The sequence below is a fragment of the Taudactylus pleione genome, unplaced genomic scaffold (genome assembly GCF_031769625.1).
Source record: "Taudactylus pleione unplaced genomic scaffold, aTauple2 ptg000550l, whole genome shotgun sequence".
NCBI lineage: Eukaryota > Metazoa > Chordata > Amphibia > Anura > Myobatrachidae > Taudactylus > Taudactylus pleione.
The window spans coordinates 3,010,001-3,034,559 of record NW_028284952.1 but is presented as its reverse complement, the minus strand read 5'-3'; the positions used below and the strand labels follow the sequence as shown (position 1 = coordinate 3,034,559).

At 37.4% G+C, this 24,559-nt stretch overlaps 14 non-coding genes and 83 pseudogenes across 14 annotated transcripts; all 97 read right to left on the bottom strand.

The window, feature by feature from the left end:
- Positions 1–64: 64 nt before the first annotated feature.
- Positions 65–183, bottom strand: LOC148494761 (5S ribosomal RNA; annotated as a pseudogene).
- Positions 184–299: 116 nt separating this feature from the next.
- LOC148494760 (5S ribosomal RNA) lies at positions 300–418 on the bottom strand (annotated as a pseudogene).
- Positions 419–534: 116 nt separating this feature from the next.
- On the bottom strand, positions 535–653 carry LOC148494759 (5S ribosomal RNA; annotated as a pseudogene).
- A 116-nt stretch (positions 654–769) lies between these two features.
- Positions 770–888, bottom strand: LOC148494758 (5S ribosomal RNA; annotated as a pseudogene).
- Positions 889–1,004: 116 nt separating this feature from the next.
- On the bottom strand, positions 1,005–1,123 carry LOC148494757 (5S ribosomal RNA; annotated as a pseudogene).
- Positions 1,124–1,239: 116 nt separating this feature from the next.
- Positions 1,240–1,358, bottom strand: LOC148494756 (5S ribosomal RNA; annotated as a pseudogene).
- A 116-nt stretch (positions 1,359–1,474) lies between these two features.
- Positions 1,475–1,593, bottom strand: LOC148494755 (5S ribosomal RNA; annotated as a pseudogene).
- A 116-nt stretch (positions 1,594–1,709) lies between these two features.
- On the bottom strand, positions 1,710–1,828 carry LOC148494754 (5S ribosomal RNA). Its single transcript, XR_015871595.1, has one exon. It is a non-coding gene; the product is annotated as a 5S ribosomal RNA (ribosomal RNA).
- Positions 1,829–1,944: 116 nt separating this feature from the next.
- Positions 1,945–2,063, bottom strand: LOC148494753 (5S ribosomal RNA; annotated as a pseudogene).
- Positions 2,064–2,414: 351 nt separating this feature from the next.
- On the bottom strand, positions 2,415–2,533 carry LOC148494752 (5S ribosomal RNA). Its single transcript, XR_015871593.1, has one exon. It is a non-coding gene; the product is annotated as a 5S ribosomal RNA (ribosomal RNA).
- Positions 2,534–2,649: 116 nt separating this feature from the next.
- LOC148494751 (5S ribosomal RNA) lies at positions 2,650–2,768 on the bottom strand (annotated as a pseudogene).
- Positions 2,769–2,884: 116 nt separating this feature from the next.
- On the bottom strand, positions 2,885–3,003 carry LOC148494750 (5S ribosomal RNA; annotated as a pseudogene).
- Positions 3,004–3,119: 116 nt separating this feature from the next.
- LOC148494749 (5S ribosomal RNA) lies at positions 3,120–3,238 on the bottom strand (annotated as a pseudogene).
- Positions 3,239–3,589: 351 nt separating this feature from the next.
- LOC148494748 (5S ribosomal RNA) lies at positions 3,590–3,708 on the bottom strand (annotated as a pseudogene).
- Positions 3,709–3,824: 116 nt separating this feature from the next.
- Positions 3,825–3,943, bottom strand: LOC148494747 (5S ribosomal RNA; annotated as a pseudogene).
- Positions 3,944–4,059: 116 nt separating this feature from the next.
- Positions 4,060–4,178, bottom strand: LOC148494746 (5S ribosomal RNA; annotated as a pseudogene).
- Positions 4,179–4,529: 351 nt separating this feature from the next.
- Positions 4,530–4,648, bottom strand: LOC148494745 (5S ribosomal RNA; annotated as a pseudogene).
- Positions 4,649–4,764: 116 nt separating this feature from the next.
- On the bottom strand, positions 4,765–4,883 carry LOC148494744 (5S ribosomal RNA; annotated as a pseudogene).
- A 116-nt stretch (positions 4,884–4,999) lies between these two features.
- LOC148494743 (5S ribosomal RNA) lies at positions 5,000–5,118 on the bottom strand (annotated as a pseudogene).
- Positions 5,119–5,234: 116 nt separating this feature from the next.
- On the bottom strand, positions 5,235–5,353 carry LOC148494742 (5S ribosomal RNA; annotated as a pseudogene).
- A 116-nt stretch (positions 5,354–5,469) lies between these two features.
- LOC148494741 (5S ribosomal RNA) lies at positions 5,470–5,588 on the bottom strand. The gene has a single exon (XR_015871592.1). It is a non-coding gene; the product is annotated as a 5S ribosomal RNA (ribosomal RNA).
- A 116-nt stretch (positions 5,589–5,704) lies between these two features.
- On the bottom strand, positions 5,705–5,823 carry LOC148494740 (5S ribosomal RNA; annotated as a pseudogene).
- Positions 5,824–5,939: 116 nt separating this feature from the next.
- On the bottom strand, positions 5,940–6,058 carry LOC148494739 (5S ribosomal RNA). The gene has a single exon (XR_015871212.1). It is a non-coding gene; the product is annotated as a 5S ribosomal RNA (ribosomal RNA).
- Positions 6,059–6,409: 351 nt separating this feature from the next.
- On the bottom strand, positions 6,410–6,528 carry LOC148494738 (5S ribosomal RNA; annotated as a pseudogene).
- A 116-nt stretch (positions 6,529–6,644) lies between these two features.
- LOC148494737 (5S ribosomal RNA) lies at positions 6,645–6,763 on the bottom strand (annotated as a pseudogene).
- Positions 6,764–6,879: 116 nt separating this feature from the next.
- Positions 6,880–6,998, bottom strand: LOC148494736 (5S ribosomal RNA; annotated as a pseudogene).
- Positions 6,999–7,114: 116 nt separating this feature from the next.
- Positions 7,115–7,233, bottom strand: LOC148494735 (5S ribosomal RNA; annotated as a pseudogene).
- A 115-nt stretch (positions 7,234–7,348) lies between these two features.
- Positions 7,349–7,467, bottom strand: LOC148494734 (5S ribosomal RNA; annotated as a pseudogene).
- Positions 7,468–7,583: 116 nt separating this feature from the next.
- Positions 7,584–7,702, bottom strand: LOC148494733 (5S ribosomal RNA; annotated as a pseudogene).
- A 116-nt stretch (positions 7,703–7,818) lies between these two features.
- On the bottom strand, positions 7,819–7,937 carry LOC148494732 (5S ribosomal RNA; annotated as a pseudogene).
- Positions 7,938–8,053: 116 nt separating this feature from the next.
- On the bottom strand, positions 8,054–8,172 carry LOC148494731 (5S ribosomal RNA; annotated as a pseudogene).
- A 116-nt stretch (positions 8,173–8,288) lies between these two features.
- Positions 8,289–8,407, bottom strand: LOC148494730 (5S ribosomal RNA; annotated as a pseudogene).
- Positions 8,408–8,758: 351 nt separating this feature from the next.
- LOC148494729 (5S ribosomal RNA) lies at positions 8,759–8,877 on the bottom strand (annotated as a pseudogene).
- A 116-nt stretch (positions 8,878–8,993) lies between these two features.
- Positions 8,994–9,112, bottom strand: LOC148494728 (5S ribosomal RNA; annotated as a pseudogene).
- Positions 9,113–9,228: 116 nt separating this feature from the next.
- On the bottom strand, positions 9,229–9,347 carry LOC148494727 (5S ribosomal RNA; annotated as a pseudogene).
- A 116-nt stretch (positions 9,348–9,463) lies between these two features.
- On the bottom strand, positions 9,464–9,582 carry LOC148494726 (5S ribosomal RNA). The gene has a single exon (XR_015870967.1). It is a non-coding gene; the product is annotated as a 5S ribosomal RNA (ribosomal RNA).
- A 116-nt stretch (positions 9,583–9,698) lies between these two features.
- On the bottom strand, positions 9,699–9,817 carry LOC148494725 (5S ribosomal RNA; annotated as a pseudogene).
- A 116-nt stretch (positions 9,818–9,933) lies between these two features.
- On the bottom strand, positions 9,934–10,052 carry LOC148494724 (5S ribosomal RNA). Its single transcript, XR_015871211.1, has one exon. It is a non-coding gene; the product is annotated as a 5S ribosomal RNA (ribosomal RNA).
- A 351-nt stretch (positions 10,053–10,403) lies between these two features.
- Positions 10,404–10,522, bottom strand: LOC148494723 (5S ribosomal RNA; annotated as a pseudogene).
- Positions 10,523–10,638: 116 nt separating this feature from the next.
- LOC148494722 (5S ribosomal RNA) lies at positions 10,639–10,757 on the bottom strand (annotated as a pseudogene).
- Positions 10,758–10,873: 116 nt separating this feature from the next.
- On the bottom strand, positions 10,874–10,992 carry LOC148494721 (5S ribosomal RNA; annotated as a pseudogene).
- A 116-nt stretch (positions 10,993–11,108) lies between these two features.
- On the bottom strand, positions 11,109–11,227 carry LOC148494720 (5S ribosomal RNA; annotated as a pseudogene).
- Positions 11,228–11,342: 115 nt separating this feature from the next.
- Positions 11,343–11,461, bottom strand: LOC148494719 (5S ribosomal RNA; annotated as a pseudogene).
- Positions 11,462–11,577: 116 nt separating this feature from the next.
- On the bottom strand, positions 11,578–11,696 carry LOC148494718 (5S ribosomal RNA; annotated as a pseudogene).
- A 116-nt stretch (positions 11,697–11,812) lies between these two features.
- LOC148494717 (5S ribosomal RNA) lies at positions 11,813–11,931 on the bottom strand (annotated as a pseudogene).
- Positions 11,932–12,047: 116 nt separating this feature from the next.
- Positions 12,048–12,166, bottom strand: LOC148494716 (5S ribosomal RNA; annotated as a pseudogene).
- Positions 12,167–12,282: 116 nt separating this feature from the next.
- On the bottom strand, positions 12,283–12,401 carry LOC148494715 (5S ribosomal RNA; annotated as a pseudogene).
- A 116-nt stretch (positions 12,402–12,517) lies between these two features.
- Positions 12,518–12,636, bottom strand: LOC148494714 (5S ribosomal RNA; annotated as a pseudogene).
- Positions 12,637–12,752: 116 nt separating this feature from the next.
- LOC148494713 (5S ribosomal RNA) lies at positions 12,753–12,871 on the bottom strand (annotated as a pseudogene).
- Positions 12,872–12,987: 116 nt separating this feature from the next.
- LOC148494712 (5S ribosomal RNA) lies at positions 12,988–13,106 on the bottom strand (annotated as a pseudogene).
- A 116-nt stretch (positions 13,107–13,222) lies between these two features.
- On the bottom strand, positions 13,223–13,341 carry LOC148494711 (5S ribosomal RNA; annotated as a pseudogene).
- Positions 13,342–13,692: 351 nt separating this feature from the next.
- Positions 13,693–13,811, bottom strand: LOC148494710 (5S ribosomal RNA; annotated as a pseudogene).
- Positions 13,812–14,144: 333 nt separating this feature from the next.
- LOC148494709 (5S ribosomal RNA) lies at positions 14,145–14,263 on the bottom strand. Its single transcript, XR_015871614.1, has one exon. It is a non-coding gene; the product is annotated as a 5S ribosomal RNA (ribosomal RNA).
- A 115-nt stretch (positions 14,264–14,378) lies between these two features.
- LOC148494708 (5S ribosomal RNA) lies at positions 14,379–14,497 on the bottom strand (annotated as a pseudogene).
- A 116-nt stretch (positions 14,498–14,613) lies between these two features.
- On the bottom strand, positions 14,614–14,732 carry LOC148494707 (5S ribosomal RNA; annotated as a pseudogene).
- Positions 14,733–14,848: 116 nt separating this feature from the next.
- On the bottom strand, positions 14,849–14,967 carry LOC148494706 (5S ribosomal RNA; annotated as a pseudogene).
- A 116-nt stretch (positions 14,968–15,083) lies between these two features.
- On the bottom strand, positions 15,084–15,202 carry LOC148494705 (5S ribosomal RNA; annotated as a pseudogene).
- Positions 15,203–15,318: 116 nt separating this feature from the next.
- On the bottom strand, positions 15,319–15,437 carry LOC148494704 (5S ribosomal RNA; annotated as a pseudogene).
- A 116-nt stretch (positions 15,438–15,553) lies between these two features.
- On the bottom strand, positions 15,554–15,672 carry LOC148494703 (5S ribosomal RNA; annotated as a pseudogene).
- A 116-nt stretch (positions 15,673–15,788) lies between these two features.
- Positions 15,789–15,907, bottom strand: LOC148494702 (5S ribosomal RNA). Its single transcript, XR_015871363.1, has one exon. It is a non-coding gene; the product is annotated as a 5S ribosomal RNA (ribosomal RNA).
- Positions 15,908–16,023: 116 nt separating this feature from the next.
- On the bottom strand, positions 16,024–16,142 carry LOC148494701 (5S ribosomal RNA; annotated as a pseudogene).
- Positions 16,143–16,258: 116 nt separating this feature from the next.
- Positions 16,259–16,377, bottom strand: LOC148494700 (5S ribosomal RNA). Its single transcript, XR_015871037.1, has one exon. It is a non-coding gene; the product is annotated as a 5S ribosomal RNA (ribosomal RNA).
- Positions 16,378–16,492: 115 nt separating this feature from the next.
- LOC148494699 (5S ribosomal RNA) lies at positions 16,493–16,611 on the bottom strand (annotated as a pseudogene).
- A 116-nt stretch (positions 16,612–16,727) lies between these two features.
- LOC148494698 (5S ribosomal RNA) lies at positions 16,728–16,846 on the bottom strand (annotated as a pseudogene).
- Positions 16,847–16,962: 116 nt separating this feature from the next.
- Positions 16,963–17,081, bottom strand: LOC148494697 (5S ribosomal RNA; annotated as a pseudogene).
- A 116-nt stretch (positions 17,082–17,197) lies between these two features.
- Positions 17,198–17,316, bottom strand: LOC148494696 (5S ribosomal RNA; annotated as a pseudogene).
- Positions 17,317–17,432: 116 nt separating this feature from the next.
- Positions 17,433–17,551, bottom strand: LOC148494695 (5S ribosomal RNA; annotated as a pseudogene).
- Positions 17,552–17,667: 116 nt separating this feature from the next.
- On the bottom strand, positions 17,668–17,786 carry LOC148494694 (5S ribosomal RNA; annotated as a pseudogene).
- A 116-nt stretch (positions 17,787–17,902) lies between these two features.
- On the bottom strand, positions 17,903–18,021 carry LOC148494693 (5S ribosomal RNA; annotated as a pseudogene).
- A 115-nt stretch (positions 18,022–18,136) lies between these two features.
- On the bottom strand, positions 18,137–18,255 carry LOC148494692 (5S ribosomal RNA; annotated as a pseudogene).
- A 116-nt stretch (positions 18,256–18,371) lies between these two features.
- LOC148494691 (5S ribosomal RNA) lies at positions 18,372–18,490 on the bottom strand. Its single transcript, XR_015871362.1, has one exon. It is a non-coding gene; the product is annotated as a 5S ribosomal RNA (ribosomal RNA).
- Positions 18,491–18,606: 116 nt separating this feature from the next.
- On the bottom strand, positions 18,607–18,725 carry LOC148494690 (5S ribosomal RNA). Its single transcript, XR_015870892.1, has one exon. It is a non-coding gene; the product is annotated as a 5S ribosomal RNA (ribosomal RNA).
- A 115-nt stretch (positions 18,726–18,840) lies between these two features.
- Positions 18,841–18,959, bottom strand: LOC148494689 (5S ribosomal RNA; annotated as a pseudogene).
- Positions 18,960–19,075: 116 nt separating this feature from the next.
- On the bottom strand, positions 19,076–19,194 carry LOC148494688 (5S ribosomal RNA; annotated as a pseudogene).
- Positions 19,195–19,309: 115 nt separating this feature from the next.
- On the bottom strand, positions 19,310–19,428 carry LOC148494687 (5S ribosomal RNA; annotated as a pseudogene).
- A 116-nt stretch (positions 19,429–19,544) lies between these two features.
- LOC148494686 (5S ribosomal RNA) lies at positions 19,545–19,663 on the bottom strand (annotated as a pseudogene).
- A 116-nt stretch (positions 19,664–19,779) lies between these two features.
- On the bottom strand, positions 19,780–19,898 carry LOC148494685 (5S ribosomal RNA; annotated as a pseudogene).
- A 116-nt stretch (positions 19,899–20,014) lies between these two features.
- Positions 20,015–20,133, bottom strand: LOC148494684 (5S ribosomal RNA; annotated as a pseudogene).
- Positions 20,134–20,249: 116 nt separating this feature from the next.
- LOC148494683 (5S ribosomal RNA) lies at positions 20,250–20,368 on the bottom strand. Its single transcript, XR_015871361.1, has one exon. It is a non-coding gene; the product is annotated as a 5S ribosomal RNA (ribosomal RNA).
- Positions 20,369–20,484: 116 nt separating this feature from the next.
- LOC148494682 (5S ribosomal RNA) lies at positions 20,485–20,603 on the bottom strand (annotated as a pseudogene).
- Positions 20,604–20,719: 116 nt separating this feature from the next.
- LOC148494681 (5S ribosomal RNA) lies at positions 20,720–20,838 on the bottom strand. Its single transcript, XR_015871035.1, has one exon. It is a non-coding gene; the product is annotated as a 5S ribosomal RNA (ribosomal RNA).
- A 115-nt stretch (positions 20,839–20,953) lies between these two features.
- Positions 20,954–21,072, bottom strand: LOC148494680 (5S ribosomal RNA; annotated as a pseudogene).
- A 116-nt stretch (positions 21,073–21,188) lies between these two features.
- On the bottom strand, positions 21,189–21,306 carry LOC148494679 (5S ribosomal RNA; annotated as a pseudogene).
- Positions 21,307–21,422: 116 nt separating this feature from the next.
- On the bottom strand, positions 21,423–21,541 carry LOC148494678 (5S ribosomal RNA; annotated as a pseudogene).
- A 116-nt stretch (positions 21,542–21,657) lies between these two features.
- On the bottom strand, positions 21,658–21,776 carry LOC148494677 (5S ribosomal RNA; annotated as a pseudogene).
- Positions 21,777–21,892: 116 nt separating this feature from the next.
- On the bottom strand, positions 21,893–22,011 carry LOC148494676 (5S ribosomal RNA; annotated as a pseudogene).
- A 116-nt stretch (positions 22,012–22,127) lies between these two features.
- LOC148494675 (5S ribosomal RNA) lies at positions 22,128–22,246 on the bottom strand (annotated as a pseudogene).
- Positions 22,247–22,362: 116 nt separating this feature from the next.
- On the bottom strand, positions 22,363–22,481 carry LOC148494674 (5S ribosomal RNA; annotated as a pseudogene).
- Positions 22,482–22,595: 114 nt separating this feature from the next.
- Positions 22,596–22,714, bottom strand: LOC148494673 (5S ribosomal RNA). The gene has a single exon (XR_015870572.1). It is a non-coding gene; the product is annotated as a 5S ribosomal RNA (ribosomal RNA).
- Positions 22,715–22,829: 115 nt separating this feature from the next.
- On the bottom strand, positions 22,830–22,948 carry LOC148494672 (5S ribosomal RNA; annotated as a pseudogene).
- Positions 22,949–23,064: 116 nt separating this feature from the next.
- On the bottom strand, positions 23,065–23,183 carry LOC148494671 (5S ribosomal RNA; annotated as a pseudogene).
- Positions 23,184–23,299: 116 nt separating this feature from the next.
- Positions 23,300–23,418, bottom strand: LOC148494670 (5S ribosomal RNA; annotated as a pseudogene).
- Positions 23,419–23,534: 116 nt separating this feature from the next.
- LOC148494669 (5S ribosomal RNA) lies at positions 23,535–23,653 on the bottom strand (annotated as a pseudogene).
- Positions 23,654–23,769: 116 nt separating this feature from the next.
- On the bottom strand, positions 23,770–23,888 carry LOC148494668 (5S ribosomal RNA; annotated as a pseudogene).
- A 116-nt stretch (positions 23,889–24,004) lies between these two features.
- On the bottom strand, positions 24,005–24,123 carry LOC148494667 (5S ribosomal RNA; annotated as a pseudogene).
- A 116-nt stretch (positions 24,124–24,239) lies between these two features.
- On the bottom strand, positions 24,240–24,358 carry LOC148494666 (5S ribosomal RNA; annotated as a pseudogene).
- Positions 24,359–24,474: 116 nt separating this feature from the next.
- The window catches only part of LOC148494665 (5S ribosomal RNA), a 119-nt pseudogene continuing 34 nt past the window's right edge, over positions 24,475–24,559 (bottom strand).

Here is a 24,559-nt window from a genome sequence, read left to right as displayed (position 1 = left end):
ATTGATAAGTTGAAAAAATTAAATGTAAAATGTAATAGAAAAGAATGTTTTGGCTGTATAAAATTACCTACAGCACCTGGTATTCCCAGGTGGTTTCCCATCCAAGTACAAACCAGGCCCAACACTGCATAGTTTGCAAGATCAGACGAGATTGGGCATGTCCAGTGTGGTTTGGCTGTAGGTGCTCAAAAGCATTAACTTTAGACCTCTATTACTTCTTAACTCAAGTAAATTCATTGATAAGTTGAAAAAATTAAATGTTAAATGTAATAGAAAATAAGGTTATGGCAGTATAAAATTACTTACAGCTCCTGGTATTCCCAGGTGGTCTCCCATCCAAGTACTAACCAGGCCCAACACTGCATAGCTTCCAAGACCAGACGAGATTGGGCATGTCCAGTGTGGTTTGGCTGTAGGTGCTCAAAAACATTAACTTTAGACCTCTTTTACTTCTTAACTCAAGTAAATTCATTGATAAGTTGAAAAAATTAAATGTAAAATGTAATAGAAAAGAATGTTTTGGCTGTATAAAATTACCTACAGCACCTGCAATTCCAAGGTGGTCTCCCATCCAAGTACAAACCAGGCTCAACACTGCATAGCTTCCAAGATCAGACGAGATTGGGCATGTCCAGTGTGGTTGGGCTGTAGGTGCTCAAAAGCATTAAATTTAGACCTCTATTACTTCTTAACTCAAGTAAATTCATTGATAAGTTAAAAAAATTAAATGTAAAATGTAATAGAAAAGAATGTTATGGCAGTATAAAATTACCTACAGCACCTGGCATTCTCAGGTGGTCTCCCATCCAAGTACTAACCAGGCCCAACACTGCATAGCTTTCAAGATCAGACGAGATTGGGCATGTCCAGTGTGGTTTGACAGTAGGTGCTCAAAAACATTAACTTTAGACCTCTTTTACTTCTTAACTCAAGTAAATTCATTGATAAGATGAAAAAATTAAATGTAAAATGTAATAGAAAAGAATGTTATGGCTGCATAAAATTACCTACAGCACCTGGTATTCCCAGGTGGTCTCCCATCCAAGTACAAACCAGGCCCAACACAGCAAGGCTTACAAGATCAGACGAGATTGGGCATGTCCAGTGTGGTTTGGCTGTAGGTGCTCTAAAGCATTAAATTTAGACCTCTATTACTTCTTAACTCAAGTAAATTCATTGATAAGTTGAAAAAATGTAATGTAAAATGTAATATAAAAGAATGTTATGGCTATATAAAATTACCTACAGCACCTGGTATTCCCAGGTGGTCTCCTGTCCAAGGACTAACCAGGCCCAACACTGCATAGCTTCCAAGATCAGATGAGATTGGATTTGTCCAGTGTGGTTTGGCTGTAGGCGCTCAAAAACATTAACTTTAGACCTCTTTTACTTCTTAACTCAAATAAATTCATTGATAAGTTGAAAAAATTAAAAGTAAAATGTAATAGAAAAGAATGTTTTGGCTGTATAAAATTTCCTACAGCACCTGGTATTCCCAGGTGGTCTCCCATCCAAGTACAAACCAGGTCCAACACTGCATAGCTTACAAGATCAAACGAGATTGGGCATGTCCAGTGTGGTTTGGCTGTAGGTGCTCAAAAACATTAACTTTAGACCTCTTTTACTTCTTAACTCAAGTAAATTCATTGATAATTTGAAAAAATTAAATGTAAAATGTAATAGAAAAGACTGTTATGGCTGCATAAAATTACCTACAGCACCTGGTATTCCCAGGTGGTCTCCCACCCAAGTACTAACCAGGCCCAACACTGCATAGCTTCCAAGATCAGACGAGATTGGGCATGTCCAGTGTGGTTTGGCTGTAGGTGCTCAAAAACATTAACTTTAGACCTCTTTTACTTCTTAACTCAAGTAAATTCAATGATAAGTTGAAAAAATTAAATGTAAAATGTAATAGAAAAGAATGTTTTGGCTGTATAAAATTTCCTACAGCACCTGGGATTCCTACGTGGTCTCCCATCCAAGTACTAACCAGGCCCAACAATGCATTGCTTCAAAGATCAGACGAGATTGGGCATGTCCTGTGTGGTTTGGCTGTAGGTGCTCAAAAACATTAACTTTAGACCTCTTTTACTTCTTAACTCAAGTAAATTCAATGATAAGTTGAAAAAATTAAATGTAAAATGTAATAGAAAAGAATGTTTTGGCTGTATAAAATTTCCTACAGCAACTGGTATTCCCAGGTGGTCTCCCATCCAAGTACAAACCAGGCCCAACACAGCAAGGCTTACAAGATCAGACGAGATTGGGCATGTCCAGTGTGGTTTGGCTGTAGGTGCTCAAAAGCATTAAATTTAGACCTCTATTACTTCTTAACTCAAGTAAATTCATTGATAAGTTGAAAAAATTAAATGTAAAATGTAATAGAAAAGAATGTTATGGCAGTATAAAAATACCTACAGCACCTGGTATTCCCAGGTGGTCTCCCACCCAAGTACTAACCAGGCCCAACACTGCATAGCTTCCAAGATCAGACGAGATTGGGCATGTCCAGTGTGGTTTGGCTGTAGGTGCTCAAAAGCATTAAATTTAGACCTCTATTACTTCTTAACTCAAGTAAATTCATTGATAAGTTGAAAAAATTAAATGTAAAATGTAATAGAAAAGAATGTTATGGCAGTATAAAAATACCTACAGCACCTGGTATTCCCAGGGGGTCTCCCATCCAAGTTTTAACCAGGCCCAACACTGCATAGCTTCCAAGATCAGACGAGATTGGGAATGTCCAGTGTGGTTTGACTGTAGGTGCTCAAAAACATTAACTTTAGACCTCTTTTACTTCTTAACTCAAGTAAATTCATTGATAAGTTGAAAAAATGTAATGTAAAATGTAATAGAAAAGAATGTTATGGCTATATAAAATTACCTACAGCACCTGGTATTCCCAGGTGGTCTCCTGTCCAAGGACTAACCAGGCCCAACACTGCATAGCTTCCAAGATCAGATGAGATTGGATATGTCCAGTGTGGTTTGGCTGTAGGCGCTCAAAAACATTAACTTTAGACCTCTTTTACTTCTTAACTCAAATAAATTCATTGATAAGTTGAAAAAATTAAAAGTAAAATGTAATAGAAAAGAATGTTTTGGCTGTATAAAATTTCCTACAGCACCTGGTATTCCCAGGTGGTCTCCCATCCAAGTACAAACCAGGCCCAACACTGCATAGCTTACAAGATCAAATGAGATTGGGCATGTCCAGTGTGGTTTGGCTGTAGGTGCTCAAAAACATTAACTTTAGACCTCTTTTACTTCTTAACTCAAGTAAATTCAATGATAAGTTGAAAAAATTAAATGTAAAATGTAATAGAAAAGAATGTTTTGGCTGTATAAAATTTCCTACAGCAACTGGTATTCCCAGGTGGTCTCCCATCCAAGTACAAACCATGCCCAACACAGCAAGGCTTACAAGATCAGACGAGATTGGGCATGTCCAGTGTGGTTTGGCTGTAGGTGCTCAAAAGCATTAAATTTAGACCTCTATTACTTCTTAACTCAAGTAAATTCATTGATAAGTTGAAAAAATTAAATGTAAAATGTAATAGAAAAGAATGTTATCGCAGTATAAAAATACCTACAGCACCTGGTATTCCCAGGGGGTCTCCCATCCAAGTTTTAACCAGGCCCAACACTGCATAGCTTCCAAGATCAGACGAGATTGGGAATGTCCAGTGTGGTTTGACTGTAGGTGCTCAAAAACATTAACTTTAGACCTCTTTTACTTCTTAACTCAAGTAAATTCATTGATAAGTTGAAAAAATGTAATGTAATATGTAATAGAAAAGAATGTTATGGCTATATAAAATTACCTACAGCACCTGGTATTCCCAGGTGGTCTCCTGTCCAAGGACTAACCAGGCCCAACACTGCATAGCTTCCAAGATCAGATGAGATTGGATATGTCCAGTGTGGTTTGGCTGTAGGCGCTCAAAAACATTAACTTTAGACCTCTTTTACTTCTTAACTCAAATAAATTCATTGATAAGTTGAAAAAATTAAAAGTAAAATGTAATAGAAAAGAATGTTTTGGCTGTATAAAATTTCCTACAGCACCTGGTATTCCCAGGTGGTCTCCCATCCAAGTACAAACCAGGCCCAACACTGCATAGCTTACAAGATCAAACGAGATTGGGCATGTCCAGTGTGGTTTGGCTGGAGGTGCTCAAAAACATTAACTTTAGACCTCTTTTACTTCTTAACTCAAGTAAATTCAATGATAAGTTGAAAAAATTAAATGTAAAATGTAATAGAAAAGAATGTTTTGGCTGTATAAAATTTCCTACAGCAACTGGTATTCCCAGGTGGTCTCCCATCCAAGTACAAACAATGCCCAACACAGCAAGGCTTACAAGATCAGACGAGATTGGGCATGTCCAGTGTGGTTTGGCTGTAGGTGCTCAAAAGCATTAAATTTAGACCTCTATTACTTCTTAACTCAAGTAAATTCATTGATAAGTTGAAAAAATTAAATGTAAAATGTAATAGAAAAGAATGTTATGGCAGTATAAAAATACCTACAGCACCTGGTATTCCCAGGGGGTTTCCCATCCAAGTTTTAACCAGGCCCAACACTGCATAGCTTCCAAGATCAGACGAGATTGGGAATGTCCAGTGTGGTTTGACTGTAGGTGCTCAAAAACATTAACTTTAGACCTCTTTTACTTCTTAACTCAAGTAAATTCATTGATAAGTTGAAAAAATGTAATGTAAAATGTAATAGAAAAGAATGTTATGGCTATATAAAATTACCTACAGCACTTGGTATTCCCAGGTGGTCTCCTGTCCAAGGACTAACCAGGCCCAACACTGCATAGCTTCCAAGATCAGATGAGATTGGATATGTCCAGTGTGGTTTGGCTGTAGGCGCTCAAAAACATTAACTTTAGACCTCTTTTACTTCTTAACTCAAATAAATTCATTGATAAGTTGAAAAAATTAAAAGTAAAATGTAATAGAAAAGAATGTTTTGGCTGTATAAAATTTCCTACAGCACCTGGTATTCCCAGGTGGTCTCCCATCCAAGTACAAACCAGGCCCAACACTGCATAGCTTACAAGATCAAACGAGATTGGGCATGTCCAGTGTGGTTTGGCTGTAGGTGCTCAAAAACATTAACTTTAGACCTCTTTTACTTCTTAACTCAAGTAAATTCATTGATAAGTTGAAAAAATTTAATGTAAAATGTAATAGAAAAGAATGTTATGGCTATATAAAATTACCTACTGCACCTGGTATTCCCAGGTGGTCTCCCGTCCAAGTACTAACCAGGCCCAACACTGCATAGCTTCCAAGATCAAACGAGATTGGGCATGTCCAGTGTGGTTTGGCTGTAGGTGCTCAAAAGCATTAACTTTAGACCTCTATTACTTCTTAACTCAAGTAAATTCATTGATAATTTGAAAAAATTAAATGTAAAATGTAATAGAAAAGACTGTTATGGCTGCATAAAATTACCTACAGCACCTGGTATTCCCAGGTGGTCTCCCACCCAAGTACTAACCAGGCCCAACACTGCATAGCTTCCAAGATCAGACGAGATTGGGCATGTCCAGTGTGGTTTGGCTGTAGGTGCTCAAAAACATTAACTTTAGACCTCTTTTACTTCTTAACTCAAGTAAATTCAATGATAAGTTGAAAAAATTAAATGTAAAATGTAATAGAAAAGAATGTTTTGGCTGTATAAAATTTCCTACAGCACCTGGGATTCCTACGTGGTCTCCCATCCAAGTACTAACCAGGCCCAACAATGCATTGCTTCAAAGATCAGACGAGATTGGGCATGTCCTGTGTGGTTTGGCTGTAGGTGCTCAAAAGCATTAAATTTAGACCTCTATTACTTCTTAACTCAAGTAAATTCATTGATAAGTTGAAAAAATTACATGTAAAATGTAATAGAAAAGAATGTTATGGCAGTATAAAAATACCTACAGCACCTGGTATTCCCAGGTGGTCTCCCACCCAAGTACTAACCAGGCCCAACACTGCATAGATTCCAAGATCAGACGAGATTGGGCATGTCCAGTGTGGTTTGGCTGTAGGTGCACAAAAACATTAACTTTAGACCTCTTTTACTTCTTAACTCAAGTAAATTCAATGATAAGTTGAAAAAATTAAATGTAAAATGTAATAGAAAAGAATGTTTTGGCTGTATAAAATTTCCTACAGCAACTGGTATTCCCAGGTGGTCTCCCATCCAAGTACAAACCAGGCCCAACACAGCAAGGCTTACAAGATCAGACGAGATTGGGCATGTCCAGTGTGGTTTGGCTGTAGGTGCTCAAAAGCATTAAATTTAGACCTCTATTACTTCTTAACTCAAGTAAATTCATTGATAAGTTGAAAAAATTAAATGTAAAATGTAATAGAAAAGAATGTTATGGCAGTATAAAAATACCTACAGCACCTGGTATTCCCAGGGGGTCTCCCATCCAAGTTTTAACCAGGCCCAACATTGCATAGCTTCCAAGATCAGACGAGATTGGGAATGTCCAGTGTAGTTTGACTGTAGGTGCTCAAAAACATTAACTTTAGACCTCTTTTACTTCTTAACTCAAGTAAATTCATTGATAAGTTGAAAAAATGTAATGTAAAATGTAATAGAAAAGAATGTTATGGCTATATAAAATTACCTACAGCACCTGGTATTCCCAGGTGGTCTCCTGTCCAAGGACTAACCAGGCCCAACACTGCATAGCTTCCAAGATCAGATGAGATTGGATATGTCCAGTGTGGTTTGGCTGTAGGCGCTCAAAAACATTAACTTTAGACCTCTTTTACTTCTTAACTCAAATAAATTCATTGATAAGTTGAAAAAATTAAAAGTAAAATGTAATAGAAAAGAATGTTTTGGCTGTATAAAATTTCCTACAGCACCTGGTATTCCCAGGTGGTCTCCCATCCAAGTACAAACCAGGCCCAACACTGCATAGCTTACAAGATCAAACGAGATTGGGCATGTCCAGTGTGGTTTGGCTGTAGGTGCTCAAAAACATTAACTTTAGACCTCTTTTACTTCTTAACTCAAGTAAATTCATTGATAAGTTGAAAAAATTTAATGTAAAATGTAATAGAAAAGAATGTTATGGCTATATAAAATTACCTACTGCACCTGGTATTCCCAGGTGGTCTCCCGTCCAAGTACTAACCAGGCCCAACACTGCATAGCTTCCAAGATCAGACGAGATTGGGCATGTCCAATGTGGTTTGGCTGTAGGTGCTCAAAAACATTAACTTTAGCCCTCTTTTACTTCTTAACCCAAGTAAATTCAATGATTATTTGAAAAATGAAATGTAAAATGTAATAGAAATGAATGTTATGGCAGTATAAAATTAGCTACAACTCCTGGTATTCCCAGGTGGTCTCCCATCCAAGTACTAACCAGGCCCAACACTGCATAGTTTGCAAGATCAGACGAGATTGGGCATGTCCAGTGTGGTTTGGCTGTAGGTGCTCAAAAGCATTAAATTTAGACCTCTATTACTTCTTAACTCAAGTAAATTCATTGATAAGTTGAAAAAATGTAATGTAAAATGTAATAGAAAAGAATGTTATGGCTATATAAAATTACCTACAGCACCTGGTATTCCCAGGTGGTCTCCCGTCTAAGTACTAACCAGGCCCAACACTGCATTGCTTCCAAGATCAAACGAGATTGGGCCTGTCCAGTGTGGTTTGGCTGTAGGTGCTCGAAAGCATTAAATTTAGACCTCTATTACTTCTTAACTCAAGTAAATTCATTGATAAGTTGAAAAAATGAAATGTAAAATGTAATAGAAAAGAATGTTATGGCAGTATAAAATTACCTACAGCACCTGGTATTCCCAGGGGGTCTCCCTTCCATGTACTAACCAGGCCCAACACTGCATAGCTTCCAAGATCAGACGAGATTGGGCATGTCCAGTGTGGTTTGACTGTAAGTGCTCAAAAACATTAACTTTAGACCTCTTTTACTTCTTAACTCAAGTAAATTCATTGATAAGTTGAAAAAATGTAATGTAATATGTAATAGAAAAGAATGTTATGGCTATATAAAATTACCTACAGCACCTGGTATTCCCAGGTGGTCTCCTGTCCAAGGACTAACCAGGCCCAACACTGCATAGCTTCCAAGATCAGATGAGATTGGATATGTCCAGTGTGGTTTGGCTGTAGGCGCTCAAAAACATTAACTTTAGACCTCTTTTACTTCTTAACTCAAATAAATTCATTGATAAGTTGAAAAAATTAAAAGTAAAATGTAATAGAAAAGAATGTTTTGGCTGTATAAAATTTCCTACAGCACCTGGTATTCCCAGGTGGTCTCCCATCCAAGTACAAACCAGGCCCAACACTGCATAGCTTACAAGATCAAACGAGATTGGGCATGTCCAGTGTGGTTTGGCTGGAGGTGCTCAAAAACATTAACTTTAGACCTCTTTTACTTCTTAACTCAAGTAAATTCAATGATAAGTTGAAAAAATTAAATGTAAAATGTAATAGAAAAGAATGTTTTGGCTGTATAAAATTTCCTACAGCAACTGGTATTCCCAGGTGGTCTCCCATCCAAGTACAAACAATGCCCAACACAGCAAGGCTTACAAGATCAGATGAGATTGGGCATGTCCAGTGTGGTTTGGCTGTAGGTGCTCAAAAGCATTAAATTTAGACCTCTATTACTTCTTAACTCAAGTAAATTCATTGATAAGTTGAAAAAATTAAATGTAAAATGTAATAGAAAAGAATGTTATGGCAGTATAAAAATACCTACAGCACCTGGTATTCCCAGGGGGTTTCCCATCCAAGTTTTAACCAGGCCCAACACTGCATAGCTTCCAAGATCAGACGAGATTGGGAATGTCCAGTGTGGTTTGACTGTAGGTGCTCAAAAACATTAACTTTAGACCTCTTTTACTTCTTAACTCAAGTAAATTCATTGATAAGTTGAAAAAATGTAATGTAAAATGTAATAGAAAAGAATGTTATGGCTATATAAAATTACCTACAGCACTTGGTATTCCCAGGTGGTCTCCTGTCCAAGGACTAACCAGGCCCAACACTGCATAGCTTCCAAGATCAGATGAGATTGGATATGTCCAGTGTGGTTTGGCTGTAGGCGCTCAAAAACATTAACTTTAGACCTCTTTTACTTCTTAACTCAAATAAATTCATTGATAAGTTGAAAAAATTAAAAGTAAAATGTAATAGAAAAGAATGTTTTGGCTGTATAAAATTTCCTACAGCACCTGGTATTCCCAGGTGGTCTCCCATCCAAGTACAAACCAGGCCCAACACTGCATAGCTTACAAGATCAAACGAGATTGGGCATGTCCAGTGTGGTTTGGCTGTAGGTGCTCAAAAACATTAACTTTAGACCTCTTTTACTTCTTAACTCAAGTAAATTCATTGATAAGTTGAAAAAATTAAATGTAAAATGTAATAGAAAAGACTGTTATGGCTGCATAAAATTACCTACAGCACCTGGTATTCCCAGGTGGTCTCCCACCCAAGTACTAACCAGGCCCAACACTGCATAGCTTCCAAGATCAGACGAGATTGGGCATGTCCAGTGTGGTTTAGCTGTAGGTGCTCAAAAACATTAACTTTAGACCTCTTTTACTTCTTAACTCAAGTAAATTCAATGATAAGTTGAAAAAATTAAATGTAAAATGTAATAGAAAAGAATGTTTTGGCTGTATAAAATTTCCTACAGCACCTGGGATTCCTACGTGGTCTCCCATCCAAGTACTAACCAGGCCCAACAATGCATTGCTTCAAAGATCAGACGAGATTGGGCATGTCCTGTGTGGTTTGGCTGTAGGTGCTCAAAAGCATTAAATTTAGACCTCTATTACTTCTTAACTCAAGTAAATTCATTGATAAGTTGAAAAAATTACATGTAAAATGTAATAGAAAAGAATGTTATGGCAGTATAAAAATACCTACAGCACCTGGTATTCCCAGGTGGTCTCCCACCCAAGTACTAACCAGGCCCAACACTGCATAGATTCCAAGATCAGACGAGATTGGGCATGTCCAGTGTGGTTTGGCTGTAGGTGCACAAAAACATTAACTTTAGACCTCTTTTACTTCTTAACTCAAGTAAATTCAATGATAAGTTGAAAAAATTAAATGTAAAATGTAATAGAAAAGAATGTTTTGGCTGTATAAAATTTCCTACAGCAACTGGTATTCCCAGGTGGTCTCCCATCCAAGTACAAACCAGGCCCAACACAGCAAGGCTTACAAGATCAGACGAGATTGGGCATGTCCAGTGTGGTTTGGCTGTAGGTGCTCAAAAGCATTAAATTTAGACCTCTATTACTTCTTAACTCAAGTAAATTCATTGATAAGTTGAAAAAATTAAATGTAAAATGTAATAGAAAAGAATGTTATGGCAGTATAAAAATACCTACAGCACCTGGTATTCCCAGGGGGTCTCCCATCCAAGTTTTAACCAGGCCCAACATTGCATAGCTTCCAAGATCAGACGAGATTGGGAATGTCCAGTGTAGTTTGACTGTAGGTGCTCAAAAACATTAACTTTAGACCTCTTTTACTTCTTAACTCAAGTAAATTCATTGATAAGTTGAAAAAATGTAATGTAAAATGTAATAGAAAAGAATGTTATGGCTATATAAAATTACCTACAGCACCTGGTATTCCCAGGTGGTCTCCTGTCCAAGGACTAACCAGGCCCAACACTGCATAGCTTCCAAGATCAGATGAGATTGGATATGTCCAGTGTGGTTTGGCTGTAGGCGCTCAAAAACATTAACTTTAGACCTCTTTTACTTCTTAACTCAAATAAATTCATTGATAAGTTGAAAAAATTAAAAGTAAAATGTAATAGAAAAGAATGTTTTGGCTGTATAAAATTTCCTACAGCACCTGGTATTCCCAGGTGGTCTCCCATCCAAGTACAAACCAGGCCCAACACTGCATAGCTTACAAGATCAAACGAGATTGGGCATGTCCAGTGTGGTTTGGCTGTAGGTGCTCAAAAACATTAACTTTAGACCTCTTTTACTTCTTAACTCAAGTAAATTCATTGATAAGTTGAAAAAATTTAATGTAAAATGTAATAGAAAAGAATGTTATGGCTATATAAAATTACCTACTGCACCTGGTATTCCCAGGTGGTCTCCCGTCCAAGTACTAACCAGGCCCAACACTGCATAGCTTCCAAGATCAGACGAGATTGGGCATGTCCAATGTGGTTTGGCTGTAGGTGCTCAAAAACATTAACTTTAGCCCTCTTTTACTTCTTAACCCAAGTAAATTCAATGATTATTTGAAAAATGAAATGTAAAATGTAATAGAAATGAATGTTATGGCAGTATAAAATTAGCTACAACTCCTGGTATTCCCAGGTGGTCTCCCATCCAAGTACTAACCAGGCCCAACACTGCATAGTTTGCAAGATCAGACGAGATTGGGCATGTCCAGTGTGGTTTGGCTGTAGGTGCTCAAAAGCATTAAATTTAGACCTCTATTACTTCTTAACTCAAGTAAATTCATTGATAAGTTGAAAAAATGTAATGTAAAATGTAATAGAAAAGAATGTTATGGCTATATAAAATTACCTACAGCACCTGGTATTCCCAGGTGGTCTCCCGTCTAAGTACTAACCAGGCCCAACACTGCATTGCTTCCAAGATCAAACGAGATTGGGCCTGTCCAGTGTGGTTTGGCTGTAGGTGCTCGAAAGCATTAAATTTAGACCTCTATTACTTCTTAACTCAAGTAAATTCATTGATAAGTTGAAAAAATGAAATGTAAAATGTAATAGAAAAGAATGTTATGGCAGTATAAAATTACCTACAGCACCTGGTATTCCCAGGGGGTCTCCCTTCCATGTACTAACCAGGCCCAACACTGCATAGCTTCCAAGATCAGACGAGATTGGGCATGTCCAGTGTGGTTTGACTGTAAGTGCTCAAAAACATTAACTTTAGACCTCTTTTACTTCTTAACTCAAGTAAATTCATTGATAAGTTGAAAAAATGTAATGTAAAATGTAATAGAAAAGAATGTTATGGCTATATAAAATTACCTACAGCACCTGGTATTCCCCGGGGGTCTACCATCCAAGTACTAACCAGGCCCAACACTGCATAGCTTCCAAGATCAGACGAGATTGGGCATGTTCAGTGTGATTTGGCTGTGGATGCTCAAAAGTATGAACTTTAGACCTCTTTTACTTCTTAACTCAAGTAAATTCATTGATAAGTTGAAAAAATTAAATGTAAAACGTAATAGAAAAGAATGTTTTGGCTGTATAAAATGTCCTACAGCACCTGGTATTCCCAGGTGGTCTCCCATCCAAGTACAAACCAGGCCCAACACTGCATAGCTTACAAGATCAGACGAGATTGGGCATGTCCAGTGTGGTTTGGCTGTAGGTGCTCAAAAACATTAACTTTAGACCTCTTTTACTTCTTAACTCAAGTAAATTCATTGATAAGATGAAAAAATTAAATGTAAAATGTAATAGAAAGGAATGTTATGGCAGTATAAAATTACCTACAGCACCTGGCATTCCCAGGTGGTCTCCCATCCAAGTACAAACCAGGCCCAACACTGCATAGCTTTCAAGATCAGACGAGATTGGGCATAACCAGTGTGGTTTGACTGTAGGTGCTCAAAAACATTAACTTTAGACCTCTTTTACTTCTTAACTCAAGTAAATTCATTGATAAGTTGAAAAAATTTAATGTAAAATGTAATAGAAAAGAATGTTATGGCTATATAAAATTACCTACAGCACCTGGTATTCCCAGGTGGTCTCCCGTCCAAGTACTAACCAGGCCCAACACTGCATAGCTTCCAAGATCAAACGAGATTGGGCATGTCCAGTGTGGTTTGGCTGTAGGTGCTCAAAAGCATTAACTTTAGACCTCTATTACTTCTTAACTCAAGTAAATTCATTGATAAGTTGAAAAAATTAAATTTAAAATGTAATAGAAAAGACTGTTATGGCAGTAAAAAATTACCTACAGCACCTGGGATTCCTACGTGGTCTCCCATCCAAGTACTAACCAGGCCCAACAATGCATTGCTTCCAAGATCAGACGAGATTGGGCATGTCCAGTGTGGTTTGGCTGTAGGTGCTCAAAAACATTAACTTTAGACCTCTTTTACTTCTTAACTCAAGTAAATTCGTTGATAAGATGAAAAAATTAAATGTAAAATGTAATAGAAAAGAATGTTATGGCTGCATAAAATTACCTACAGCACCTGGTATTCCCAGGTGGTCTCCCACCCAAGTACTAACCAGGCCCAAAACTGCATAGCTTCCAAGATCAGATGAGATTGGGCATGTCCAGTGTGGTTTGGCTGTAGGTGCTCAAAAACATTAACTTTAGACCTCTTTTACTTCTTAACTCAAGTAAATTCAATGATAAGTTAAAAAAATTAAATGTAAAATGTAATAGAAAAGAATGTTTTGGCTGTATAAAATTTCCTACAGCAACTGGTATTCCCAGGTGGTCTCCCATCCAAGTACAAACAAGGCCCAACACAGCAAGGCTTACAAGATCAGACGAGATTGGGCATGTCCAGTGTGGTTTTTCTGTAGGTGGTCAAAAGCATTAAATTTAGACCTCTATTACTTCTTAACTCAAGTAAATTCATTGATAAGTTGAAAAAATTAAATGTAAAATGTAATAGAAAAGAATGTTCTGGCAGTATAAAATTACCTACAGCACCTGGTATTCCCAGGGGGTCTCCCATCCAAGTACTAACCAGGCCCAACACTGCATAGCTTCCAAGATCAGACGAGATTGGGAATGTCCAGTGTGGTTTGACTGTAGGTGCTCAAAAACATTAACTTTAGACCTCTTTTACTTCTTAACTCAAGTAAATTAATTGATAAGTTGAAAAAATGTAATGTAAAATGTAATAGAAAAGAATGTTATGGCTATATAAAATTACCTACAGCACCTGGTATTCCCAGGTGGTCTCCCATCCAAGTACTAACCAGGCCCAACACTGCATAGCTTCCAAGATCAGAGTGTGGTTTGGCTGTAGGCGCTCAAAATCATTAACTTTAGACCTCTTTTACTTCTTAACTCAAATAAATTCATTGATAAGTTGAAAAAATTAAATGTAAAATGTAATAGAAAAGAATGTTATGGCTGCATAAAATTACCTACAGCACCTGGTATTCCCAGGTGGTCTCCCATCCAAGTACTAACCAGGCCCACCAGTGCTTAGCTTCCAAGTTCAGACGAGATTGGGCATGTCCAATGTGGTTTGGCTGTAGGTGCTCAAAAACATTAACTTTAGACCTCTTTTACTTCTTAATCCAAGTAAATTCAATGATTATTTGAAAAATGAAATGTAAAATGTAATAGAAAAGAATGTTATGGCAGTATAAAATTATCTACAGCTCCTGGTATACCCAGGTGGTCTCCCATCCAAGTACTAACCAGGCCCAACACTGCATAGTTTCCAAGATCAGATGAGATTGGGCAAGTCCAGCATGGTTTGGCTGTAGGTGCTCAAAAACATTAACTTTAGACCTCTTTTATTTCTTAACTCAAGTAAATTCATTGATAAGTTGAAAAAATTAAATGTAAAATGTAATAGAAAAGAATGTTTTGGCTGGATAAAAATACCTACAGCACCTGGTATTCCCAGGTGGTTTCCCATCCAAGTACAAACCAGGCCCAACACTGCATAGTTTGCAAGATCAGACGAGATTGGGCATGTCCAGTGTGGTTTGGCTGTAGGTGCTCAAAAGCACTAAATTTAGACCTCTTTTACTTCTTAACTCAAGTAAATTAATTGATAAGTTGAAAAAATGAAATGTAAAATGTAATATAAAAGAATGTTATGGCAGTATAAAATTACCTACAGCACCTTGTATTCCCACGTGGTCTCCCATCCAAGTACTAACCAGGCCCAACACTGCATAGCTTCCAAGATCAGATGAGATTGGGCATGTCCTCTGTGGTTTGACTGTAGGTGCTCAAAAACATTAACTTTAGACCTCTTTTACTTCTTAACTCAAGTAAATTCATTGATAAGTTGAAAAAATTAAAAGTAAAATGTAATAGAAAAGAATGTTATGGCTGCATAAAATTACGTACAGTACCTGGCATTCCCAGGTGGTCTCCCATCCAAGTACTAACCAGGCCCAACACTGCATAGCTTACAAGATCAGACGAGATTGGGCATGTCCAGTGTGGTTTGGCTGTAGGTGCTCAAAAGCATTAAATTTAGACCTCTATTACTTCTTAACTCAAGTAAATTCATTGATAAGTTGAAAAAATGTAATGTAAAATGTAATAGAAAAGAATGTTATGGCTATATAAAATTACCTACAGCACCTGGTATTCCCAGGTGGTCTCCCGTCTAAGTACTAACCAGGCCCAACACTGCATTGCTTCCAAGATAAAACGAGATTGGGCCTGTCCAGTGTGGTTTGGCTGTAGGTGCTCGAAAGCATTAAATTTAGACCTCTATTACTTCTTAACTCAAGTAAATTCATTGATAAGTTGAAAAAATGAAATGTAAAATGTAATAGAAAAGAATGTAATGGCAGTATAAAATTACCAACAGCACCTGGTATTCCCAGGGGGTCTCCCTTCCATGTACTAACCAGGCCCAACACTGCATAGCTTCCAAGATCAGACGATATTGGGCATGTCCAGTGTGGTTCGACTGTAAGTGCTCAAAAACATTAACTTTAGACCTCTTTTACTTCTTAACTCAAGTAAATTCATTGATAAGTTGAAAAAATGTAATGTAAAATGTAATAGAAAAGAATGTTATGGCTACATAAAATTACCTACAGCACCTGGTATTCCCAGGTGGTCTCCCATCCAAGTACTAACCAGGCCCAACACTGCATAGCTTCCAAGATCAGATGAGATTGGGTATGTCCAGTGTGGTTTGGCTGTAGGCGCTCAAAATCATTAACTTTAGACCTCTTTTACTTCTTAACTCAAATAAATTCATTGATAAGTTGAAAAAATTAAATGTAAAATGTAATAGAAAAGAATGTTATGGCTGCATAAAGTTACCTACAGCACCTGGTATTCCCAGGTGGTCTCCCATCCAAGTACTAACCAGGCCCAACACTGAATAGCTTCCAAGACCAGACAAGATTGGGCATGTCCAGTGTGGTTTGGCTGCAGGTGCTCAAATACATTAACTTTAGACCTCTTTTACTTCTTAACTCAAATAAATTCATTGATAAGTTGAAAAAATTAAATGTAAAATGTAATAGAAAAGAATGTTATGGCAATATAAAATTACCTACAGCACCTGGTATTCCAAGGTGGTCTCCCATCCAAGTACTAACCAGGCCCACCACTGCTTAGCTTCCAAGTTCAGACGAGATTGGGCATGTTCAATGTGGTTTGGCTGTAGGTGCTCAAAAACATTAACTTTAGACCTCTTTTACTTCTTAACCCAAGTAAATTCAATGATTATTTGAAAAATGAAATGTAAAATGTAATAGAAAAGAATGTTATGGCAGTATAAAATTATCTACAGCTCCTGGTATTCCCAGGTGGTCTCCCATCCAAGTACTAACCAGGCCCAACACTGCATAGTTTCCAAGATCAGATGAGATTGGGCAAGTCCAGCGTGGTTTGGCTGTAGGTGCTCAAAAACATTTACTTTAGACCTCTTTTACTTCTTAACTCAAGTAAATTCATTGATAAGTTGAAAAAAATAAATGTAAAATGTAATAGAAAAGAATGTTTTGGTTGGCTAAAATTATCTACAGCACCTGGTATTCCCAGGTGGTTTCCCATCCAAGTACTAACCAGGCCCAACACTGCATAGTTTGCAAGATCAGATGAGATTGGGCATGTCCAGTGTGGTTTGGGTGTAGGTGCTCAAAAGCATTAAATTTAGACCTCTATTACTTCTTAACTCAAGTAAATTCATTGATAAGTTGAAAAAATTAAATGTAAAATGTAATAGAAAAGAATGTTATGGCAGTATAAAATTACCTACAGCACCTGGTATTCCCAGGGGGTCTCCCAACCATGTACTAACCAGGCCCAACACTGCATAGCTTCCAAGATCAGACGAGATTGGGCATGTCCAGTGTGGTTTGACTGTAAGTGCTCAAAAACATTAACTTTAGACCTCTTTTACTTCTTAACTCAAGTAAATTCATTGATAAGTTGAAAAAATGTAATGTAAAATGTAATAGAAAAGAATGTTATGGCTATACAAAATTACCTACAGCACCTGGTATTCCCCAAGGGTCTCCCATCCAAGTACTAACCAGACCCAACACTGCATAGCTTCCAAGATCAGACGAGATTGGGCATGTTCACTGTGATTTGGCTGTGGATGCTCAAAAATATTAACTTTAGACCTCTTTTACTTCTTAACTCAAGTAAATTCATTGATAAGTTGAAAATATTAAATGTAAAATGTAATAGAAAAGAATGTTTTGGCTGTATAAAATTTCCTACAGCACCTGGTATTCCCAGGTGGTCTCCCATCCAAGTATAAACCAGGCCCAACACTGCATAGCTTACAAGATCAGACGAGATTGGGCATGTCCAGTGTGGTTTGGCTGTAGGTGCTCAAAAGCATTAAATTTAGACCTCTATTACTTCTTAACTCAAGTAAATTCATTGATAAGTTGAAAAAATGTAATGTAAAATGTAATAGAAAAGAATGTTATGGCTATATAAAATTACCTACAGCACCTGGTATTCCCAGGTGGTCTCCCGTCTAAGTACTAACCAGGCCCAACACTGCATTGCTTCCAAGATCAAACGAGATTGGGCCTGTCCAGTGTGGTTTGGCTGTAGGTCCTCCAAAGCATTAAATTTAGACCTCTATTACTTCTTAACTCAAGTAAATTCATTGATAAGTTGAAAAAATGAAATGTAAAATGTAATAGAAAAGAATGTTATGGCAGTATAAAATTACCTACAGCACCTGGTATTCCCAGGGGGTCTCCCTTCCATGTACTAACCAGGCCCAACAATGCATAGCTTCCAAGATCAGACGAGATTGGGCATGTCCAGTGTGGTTTGACTGTAAGTGCTCAAAAACATTAACTTTAGACCTCTTTACTTCTTAACTCAAGTAAATTCATTGATAAGTTGAAAAAATGTAATGTAAAATGTAATAGAAAAGAATGTTTTGGCTATATAAAATTACCTACAGCACCTGGCATTCCCAGGTGGTCTCCCATCCAAGTACTAACCAGGCCCAATACTGCATAGCTTTCAAGATCAGACGAGATTGGGCATAACCAGTGTGGTTTGACTGTAGGTGCTCAAAAACATTAACTTTAGACCTCTTTTACTTCTTAACTCAAGTAAATTCATTGATAAGTTGAAAAAATGTAATGTAAAATGTAATAGAAAAGAATGTTATGGCTATATAAAATTACCTACAGCACCTGGTATTCCCAGGTGGTCTCCCATCCAAGTACTAACCAGGCCCAACACTGCATAGCTTCCAAGATCAGATGAGATTGGGTATGTCCAGTGTGGTTTGGCTGTAGGCGCTCAAAATCATTAACTTTAGACCTCTTTTACTTCTTAACTCAAATAAATTCATTGATAAGTTGAAAAAATTAAATGTAAAATGTAATAGAAAAGAATGTTATGGCTGCATAAAATTACCTACAGCACCTGGTATTCCCAGGTGGTCTCCCATCCAAGTACTAACCAGGCCCACCACTGCTTAGCTTCCAAGTTCAGACGAGATTGGGCATGTCCAATGTGGTTTGGCTGTAGGTGCTCAAATACATTAACTTTAGACCTCTTTTACTTCTTAACCCAAGTAAATTCAATGATTATTTGAAAAATGAAATGTAAAATGTAATAGAAAAGAATGTTATGGCAGTATAAAATTATCTACAGCTCCTGGTATTCCCAGGTGGTCTCCCATCCAAGTACTAACCAGGCCCAACACTGCATAGTTTCCAAGATCAGATGAGATTGGGCAAGTCCAGCGTGGTTTGGCTGTAGGTGCTCAAAAACATTAACTTTAGACCTCTTTTATTTCTTAACTCAAGTAAATTCATTGATAAGTTGAAAAAATTAAATGTAAAATGTAATAGAAAAGAATGTTTTGGCTGGATAAAATTACCTACAGCACCTGGTATTCCCAGGTGGTTTCCCATCCAAGTACAAACCAGGCCCAACACTGCATAGTTTGCAAGATCAGATGAGATTGGGCATGTCCAGTGTGGTTTGGCTGTAGGTGCTCAAAAGCACTAAATTTAGACCTCTTTACTTCTTAACTCAAGTAAATTAATTGATAAGTTGAAAAAATGAAATGTAAAATGTAATATAAAAGAATGTTATGGCAGTATAAAATTACCTACAGCACCTTGTATTCCCACGTGGTCTCCCATCCAAGTACTAACCAGGCCCAACACTGCATAGCTTCCAAGATCAGATGAGATTGGGCATGTCCTCTGTGGTTTGACTGTAGGTGCTCAAAAACATTAACTTTAGACCTCTTTTACTTCTTAACTCAAGTAAATTCATTGATAAGTTGAAAAAATTAAAAGTAAAATGTAATAGAAAAGAATGTTATGGCTGCATAAAATTACGTACAGCACCTGGCATTCCCAGGTGGTCTCCCATCCAAGTACTAACCAGGCCCAACACTGCATAGCTTACAAGATCAGACGAGATTGGGCATGTCCAGTGTGGTTTGGCTGTAGGTGCTCAAAAGCATTAAATTTAGACCTCTATTACTTCTTAACTCAAGTAAATTCATTGATAAGTTGAAAAAATGTAATGTAAAATGTAATAGAAAAGAATGTTATGGCTATATAAAATTACCTACAGCACCTGGTATTCTCAGGTGGTCTCCCGTCTAAGTACTAACCAGGCCCAACACTGCATTGCTTCCAAGATCAAACGAGATTGGGCCTGTCCAGTGTGGTTTGGCTGTAGGTGCTCGAAAGCATTAAATTTAGACCTCTATTACTTCTTAACTCAAGTAAATTCATTGATAAGTTGAAAAAATGAAATGTAAAATGTAATAGAAAAGAATGTAATGGCAGTATAAAATTACCAACAGCACCTGGTATTCCCAGGGGGTCTCCCTTCCATGTACTAACCAGGCCCAACACTGCATAGCTTCCAAGATCAGACGATATTGGGCATGTCCAGTGTGGTTCGACTGTAAGTGCTCAAAAACATTAACTTTAGACCTCTTTTACTTCTTAACTCAAGTAAATTCATTGATAAGTTGAAAAAATGTAATGTAAAATGTAATAGAAAAGAATGTTATGGCTACATAAAATTACCTACAGCACCTGGTATTCCCAGGTGGTCTCCCATCCAAGTACTAACCAGGCCCAACACTGCATAGCTTCCAAGATCAGATGAGATTGGGTATGTCCAGTGTGGTTTGGCTGTAGGCACTCAAAATCATTAACTTTAGACCTCTTTTACTTCTTAACTCAAATAAATTCATTGATAAGTTGAAAAAATTAAATGTAAAATGTAAAAGAAAAGAATGTTATGGCTGCATAAAGTTACCTACAGCACCTGGTATTCCCAGGTGGTCTCCCATCCAAGTACTAACCAGGCCCAACACTGAATAGCTTCCAAGACCAGACAAGATTGGGCATGTCCAGTGTGGTTTGGCTGCAGGTGCTCAAATACATTAACTTTAGACCTCTTTTACTTCTTAACTCAAATAAATTCATTGATAAGTTGAAAAAATTAAATGTAAAATGTAATAGAAAAGAATGTTATGGCAGTATAAAATTACCTACAGCACCTGGTATTCCAAGGTGGTCTCCCATCCAAGTACTAACCAGGCCCACCACTGCTTAGCTTCCAAGTTCAGACGAGATTGGGCATGTTCAATGTGGTTTGGCTGTAGGTGCTCAAAAACATTAACTTTAGACCTCTTTTACTTCTTAACCCAAGTAAATTCAATGATTATTTGAAAAATGAAATGTAAAATGTAATAGAAAAGAATGTTATGGCAGTATAAAATTATCTACAGCTCCTGGTATTCCCAGGTGGTCTCCCATCCAAGTACTAACCAGGCCCAACACTGCATAGTTTCCAAGATCAGATGAGATTGGGCAAGTCCAGCGTGGTTTGGCTGTAGGTGCTCAAAAACATTAACTTTAGACCTCTTTTACTTCTTAACTCAAGTAAATTCATTGATAAGTTGAAAAAATTAAATGTAAAATGTAATAGAAAAGAATGTTTTGGCTGGCTAAAATTACCTACAGCACCTGGTATTCCCAGGTGGTTTCCAATCAAGTACAAACCAGGCCCAACACTGCATAGTTTGCAAGATCAGACGAGATTGGGCATGTCCAGTGTGGTTTGGCTGTAGGTGCTCAAAAGCATTAAATTTAGACCTCTATTACTTCTTAACTCAAGTAAATTAATTGATAAGTTGAAAAAATTTAATGTAAAATGTAATATAAAAGAATGTTATGGCAGTATAAAATTACCTACAGCACCTGGTATTCCCAGGTGGTCTCCCATCCAAGTACTAACCAGGCCCAACACTGCATAGCTTCCAAGATCAGATGAGATTGGGCATGTCCTCTGTGGTTTGACTGTAGGTGCTCAAAAACATTAACTTTAGACCTCTTTTACTTCTTAACTCAAGTAAATTCATTGATAAGTTGAAAAAATTAAAAGTAAAATGTAATAGAAAAGAATGTTATGGCTGCATAAAATTACGTACAGCACCTGGCATTCCCAGGTGGTCTCCCATCCAAGTACTAACCAGGCCCAACACTGCATAGCTTACAAGATCAGACAAGATTGGGCATGTCCAGTGTGGTTTGGCTGTAGGTGCTCAAAAGCATTAAATTTAGACCTCTATTACTTCTTAACTCAAGTAAATTCATTGATAAGTTGAAAAAATGTAATGTAAAATGTAATAGAAAAGAATGTTATGGCTATATAAAATTACCTACAGCACCTGGTATTCCCAGGTGGTCTCCCGTATAAGTACTAACCAGGCCCAACACTGCATTGCTTCCAAGATCAAACGAGATTGGGTCTGTCCAGTGTGGTTTGGCTGTAGGTGCTCGAAAGCATTAAATTTAGACCTCTATTACTTCTTAACTCAAGTAAATTCATTGATAAGTTGAAAAAATTAAATGTAAAATGTAATAGAAAAGAATGTTTTGGCTATATAAAATTACCTACAGCACCTGGTATTCCCCGGGGGTCTCCCATCCAAGTACTAACCAGGCCCAACACTGCATAGCTTACAAGATCAGACAAGATTGGGCATGTCCAGTGTGGTTTGGCTGTAGGTGCTCAAAAACTTTAACTTTAGACCTCTTTTACTTCTTAACTCAAGTAAATTCATTGATAAGATGAAAAAATTAAATGTAAAATGTAATAGAAAAGAATGTTATGGCTATATAAAATTACCTACAGCACCTGGTATTCCCAGGTGGTCTCCCGTCCAAATACTAACCAGGCCCAACACTGCATAGCTTCCAAGATCAGATGAGATTGGGTATGTCCAGTGTGGTTTGGCTTTAGGCGCTCAAAATCTAACTTTAGACCTCTTTTACTTCTTAACTCAAATAAATTCATTGATAAGTTGAAAAAATTAAATGTAAAATGTAATAGAAAAGAATGTTATGGCAGTATAAAATTACCTACAGCACCTGGTATTCCCAGGTGGTCTCCCATCCAAGTACTAACCAGGCACAACACTGCTTAGCTTCCAAGTTCAGACGAGATTGGGCATGTCCAATGTGGTTTGGCTGTAGGTGCTCAAAACTATTAACTTTAGACCTCTTTTACTTCTTAACCCAAGTAAATTCAATGATTATTTGAAAAATGAAATGTAAAATGTAATAGAAAAGAATGTTATGGCAGTATAAAATTATCTACAGCTCCTGGTATTCCCAGGTGGTCTCCCATCCAAGTACTAACCAGGCCCAACACTGCATAGTTTCCAAGATCAGATGAGATTGGGCAAGTCCAGCGTGGTTTGGCTGTAGGTGCTCAAAAAGATTAACTTTAGACCTCTTTTACTTCTTAACTCAAGTAAATTCATTGATAAGTTGAAAAAAATAAATGTAAAATGTAATAGAAAAGAATGTTTTGGTTGGCTAAAATTACCTACAGCACCTGGTATTCCCAGGTGGTTTCCCATCCAAGTACTTACCAGGCCCAACACTGCATAGTTTGCAAGATCAGATGAGATTGGGCATGTCCAGTGTGGTTTGGGTGTAGGTGCTCAAAAGCATTAAATTTAGACCTCTATTACTTCTTAACTCAAGTAAATTCATTGATAAGTTGAAAAAATTAAATGTAAAATGTAATAGAAAAGAATGTTATGGCAGTATAAAATTACCTACAGCACCTGGTATTCCCAGGGGGTCTCCCAACCATGTACTAACCAGGCCCAACACTGCATAGCTTCCAAGATCAGACGAGATTGGGCATGTCCAGTGTGGTTTGACTGTAAGTGCTCAAAAACATTAACTTTAGACCTCTTTTACTTCTTAACTCAAGTAAATTCATTGATAAGTTGAAAAAATGTAATGTAAAATGTAATAGAAAAGAATGTTATGGCTATATAAAATTACCTACAGCACCTGGTATTCCCAGGTGGTCTCCCGTCCAAGTACTAACCAGGCCCAACACTGCATAGCTTCCAAGATCAGATGAGATTGGGTATGTCCACTGTGGTTTGGCTTTAGGTGCTCAAAAACATTAACTTTAGACCTCTTTTACTTCTTAACTCAAGTAAATTCATTGATAAGTTGAAAAAATTAAAAGTAAAATGTAATAGAGAAGAATGTTATGGCTGCATAAAATTACCTACAGCACCTGGCATTCCCAGGTGGTCTCCCATCCAAGTACTAACCAGGCCCAACACTGCATAGCTTACAAGATCAGACGAGATTGGGCATGTCCAGTGTGGTTTGGCTGTAGGTGCTCAAAAGCATTAAATTTAGACCTCTATTACTTCTTAACTCAAGTAAATTCATTGATAAGTTGAAAAAATGTAATGTAAAATGTAATAGAAAAGAATGTTATGGCTATATAAAATTACCTACAGCACCTGGTATTCCCAGGTGGTCTCCCATCTAAGTACTAACCAGGCCCAACACTGCATTGCTTCCAAGATCAAACGAGATTGGGCCTGTCCAGTGTGGTTTGGCTGTAGGTGCTCGAAAGCATTAAATTTAGACCTCTTTTACTTCTTAACTCAAGTAAATTCATTGATAAGTTGAAAAAATGAAATGTAAAATGTAATAGAAAAGAATGTTATGGCAGTATAAAATTACCTACAGCACCTGGTATTCCCAGGGGGTCTCCCTTCCATGTACTAACCAGGCCCAACACTGCATAGCTTCCAAGATCAAACAAGATTGGGCATGTCCAGTGTGGTTCGACTGTAAGTGCTCAAAAACATTAACTTTAGACCTCTTTTACTTCTTAACTCAAGTAAATTCATTGATAAGTTGAAAAAATGTAATGTAAAATGTAATAGAAAAGAATGTTTTGGCTATATAAAATTACCTACAGCACCTGGTATTCCCCGGGGGTCTCCCATCCAAGTACTAACCAGGACCAACACTGCATAGCTTACAAGATCGGACGA